Source organism: Malus domestica, chromosome 14 (assembly GCF_042453785.1).
Source record: "Malus domestica chromosome 14, GDT2T_hap1".
Lineage (NCBI taxonomy): Eukaryota > Viridiplantae > Streptophyta > Magnoliopsida > Rosales > Rosaceae > Malus > Malus domestica.
The window spans coordinates 7,108,933-7,113,108 of NC_091674.1; positions in this window are offsets into that span (position 1 = coordinate 7,108,933).

Below are 4,176 nucleotides of genomic sequence, written 5' to 3' on the forward strand. Positions count from 1 at the left end.
TTGATGCCTTGAAGCAGTGATCACCTGCTCGAGCATCAAATTGTCCAGGGTAGTGAGAATTAGGCATGCCCTCGATCCTTGGTAGTTGGATGATATGTCGACGTGCAAGCACCGAAAATCTTATGCATGTGGGGCATGTGTAACTACGGTGTGCTCGACTGCCTTTGGGACGTTTATGGGCTGAGTTACTGCACTCGTCAGAACATCCGTCAGTTTTAGCCTTTAACGTCGTGCGTCTAGACTATGCAGAATATTGAGTAATGGCAATGATTATGTACGTCCGAAGGTATGGCTTAAGCTTCCAGGTTGCAACAACTAGCGCCAAAATCAAAGTTTTGATTTTCAAGTATCTGGTTTTCGCATTGAGTAGAGCCTTTGAATTGTGGAATACAGCTGGTTGGGCCCCCAACTCTTCTTGTATGAGGGGAGCTCATTGCTGCTTCAAATACCACCATGTAGATGCATAGATCCTCCGCTGCTTCCAGCTTGGATTGCATTGGTCAGTAGGTCGTGAGAGGAATCGACTAAATGCAACTGCTCGTCAGGTCAGACCTTGGATCTCATTTAGAATGGTGAATGACTTCATATCTAGGATCACTCAGATCTTCTTTGGATGTGTGTTTTGCATAATCTGACCGCTATTTAGGGTCAAGGGAGATGTGTTCAACTTCTTATTCAAGTTTTCATCCTAATTCATCTGTCAGGGCATTATCGACCTTGACGCCATCTTCTTGACCCGTTTGTTGTGATTGCTATTTGGTGGAGGTAGAATCGTCTTTCTGCACTTCAGCTACTACTGTTAGGGTGAAATACTTCTTGTTCGACTCTATGAGAACTTGTACAATGCATCATCAAGACATGGCCTGATCGCATTTAATCTCTCTGACTGCTCCTCCTGGGATGCAAAATCAAATCTTCTGATACTCGATCGAGGTCACAGCTCCAATCTTCACTAGCCAAGGTCAGCCCAATATCCTGTTATAGGGAGATGGGTCGCTGACGATCATAAAACTCTGCGATGAGACAATTGGAGGGTTGGTTATATTGAGTGTGATTGTGCCAATGACAGTTGAGGTGAATCCGTTGAATCCGGTCAAGACTTTTACTTTATGTCTAATCGTCTTTCAAGGCCCATCTTTTAGATGAATGACAGTTGTAAGATGTTGATTGAGGTGCCATTGTCTACCATAATTCTGTCAATGATGGTGTGGGCCAATTGAACAGAAATCACCAAGGCGTCGTCATGAGGAAAGTCTATTCCCTCAACATCCTACTTGGTGAAGTCGACGATTGGTCCAGGTACAACATCTATGGCTTGAACTTGAAAGACCGATCTCACCTACTGGATCTTCCTCTTCTTGGAACTATTGCTGGCCCCTAGATGCTCGGATTCAATAAAGATTCCGTTGATTCAGATTATCTTGGTTGGGTGTTCGGCATCGACGTCTGCTTCTTGCCTTGGCCGAGCAGTTAGTTTCTTGACATACTCGTCACACTTGTCTTCCTTCATAAGCTTCTTAACATACTTCATCTATATGGTGCAGTCATTGGTTGTGTGCCCCGAACCTCTGTAGAATGCGCAGAACTTTGTCTGGTCCAACTTAAAGGTGTCAGCCCTTATGGGTGGTGGAACTTGAACCACGGCTTATCCTTAAGGTCGCAAAGGATCTGGTTGATTGGGACTAAGAACTTGGTGTACGTCTTGGGCGCCGCGCCTCCCTTCGTTGGGGATCAGTCTCTGTGTCTGCTTCTTGGCTTGTTTTTGTCATTGAGCGGTTTGTTGCCTGCCTTCTTCTGAGTCGACTCTGTGTCTTTGCGCTGCTGCTCAGGCGGCTTCTAGGAGCGCTTGGCTTCATCCTAGAGGGATTGTTTTTCTGCCAAATCATACGAGTCTGCCAGGTTCAAGTTCTCGCCCATAATCAATTCTTCTCGCCCATAATCAATTCTTCGAAAAGTGGATGATATGTTGGGATCCCCTTCCGGAAGGCTGAGCATGCAATGTTATCATCGCATCCGACGATCTTCACCTTCTCCACCTTGAACCTATTGACGTATGTGCAGAACGACTCATTTGGGTCATTCTTCATGTTGAATAGGTGGTTAGACCTTTTCTTGATCGACTGGTATGACGAATATTCCTTAGTGAAACCCAAGAAAAGTTCGCTGAAGTTCCGGATTGAATGTGGCGGTAGGGTGTGGAACTAGTCTTATGCCTCACCTTGGAGCGTCGTGGAAAAGATCTTGCACATGAGAATGTCGTTGTTGGCATAGAGGGTCATGGTGCTTCAGTAGTGCATCAAGTGTCTATCCAGATCTTCATCTCATTTGAACAAGGTGAAATGTGGCAAGCTAAACTTCCGCGGTGGCTCCATTTACTCGATCTCATCCGTAAATGGTGACCTGCTCAGGTTGGCCACGTCTTTATGGAGGGCATCGTTGGTGACATCAATGCGCTGGAATTCGTGCAATTACTCTGCTACGAACCTTTGTACTTCCTCCTAGATTTGCGCCTGGTGAGGCGGCGGAGCTTCCAACTGCCCCCCGGTGTTGACCTGCGGGTCCATGTTGCTCTTTAGCATGTCCTTCTCATTTGTGCCTTGATCGCGGTGCACGTGGTTCATTTTATGCTGCTTGTCGTCGCACTAGGTGGGGATGCCATTAGAACTTGAGCTGGACTGCTTTCGTGCTCTTCTCTGTTCGTCATGCGGCTGCCTACTTTGGTGCCTCGCAGAAGATTCTCCTTGTGGGCCTAGCATCGTGTGGATATTTCTCGTGGAATGTCTTCAGTACTCATCAGAGTATGGACCCAACCTCGAATGCACATTGACTCGTGAGCTGAGTTGGGAATAAATGCTTCTCTGTGTACCTAGGCAGAAGAAAATGTTTCCCCAAAGGTCCAAACAAGAGTGCACATTACCCGAACACACGGTTCGTGGCGAGCTAAGCAACTCACTGGAATGAGTCACGTTTTTCCGCCATTGTCCTTCTTTGGGACATCTCGTCTGGGGTGTGCTGCATCTCGATGCACTCGAGGAGTTGGTTCACAAAGGTGGTCTGCTACGCGAGGGCGCTTGTCAAATTGGCGATCTGCTAGGGCAAGTGGTGCTCGCCATTTGGATTGGAAGAGTCTGGATAATAGGCGTTTCCATGTGTGGTGGAAGTGTAATGGATTGCAGGTACAAAACCTGAGCCTAGAGCAGGCATTCCTGCAGAAAAGTAGGGTGAAAATAACCCTGAATCAATCGCGGGACCAGTGGTCAGAATATGGATCACCGAAGATGGTTTTGGATTAGATTGGGCTGCAGGCCAAGTCATCGGAGCAGGTCGCAGGGCGGGCAAACCAGGCTGGGAGCTTGGCACCTGCACGGTGGTGCATTAGGGTCGTGCGTGGGCTAGCTGACGCTGGGCCGCACCTTGCTTCTCGCGGGCTTAGGCTCAGTTAGTAGCCAAGTGGGCTCGAGTTGCCTTAGCAGTGAGCTGGGCCTGGGTTGCTACGATCTGAGCTGTTAGCTGAGCTTCAGTTGCCCCAGCTTGGGCTGCAGTGGTCTGGGCCTTTTAGGCTTAGCCTGCTTCTCTATAGACATAGGCCTCATGCCCAGGGTTTTGGTGGTCTGTGCACTGCAAAGGCAGCGACGTGCGAACTTGGGTTGTGGCCTAGTGGCCTTGCCATGGCTGTTGGGTCACGGCGGTGGAGGTGATGCGGCTCCACGGCCGTGGGGCTCCTCTTGCCGTCGCGTTGAGCCTTCAGAATCTCCATTATGAGGCTATGTCCTCGTCTCTACTCTCCAGTCCAAATCCTTTTACGTATGGGGTTTCGTTCGTCATGGTTCCTGAATTACCTACCATTGTATCCTTTCTCCAAAGATTGATCAAGAAACTTTTCTAAGAAAAATTAATTGAGACGACGTGTGAGAAATTCAATGTAACAGAAAATTCAAGAAACCAAATGCAAGAGGCTTCTTCGAATATTTGAATTAGTTCTCAATGAAAGCACCAATTTGTCGATGCAAATTTCCACCATATTCAGTATTGGCGAAAATGCACCTGCAAAACAATTAACACCTTTGATCAATGACCTAAACCTCATGCACCCATGAGGTGAGAGTTAGGTCAATGGATCTCCGATGACTAAGTCAGTTTCTCTGAGAGAGTAAAGTGTTTAGGGCTTTTTTTAGG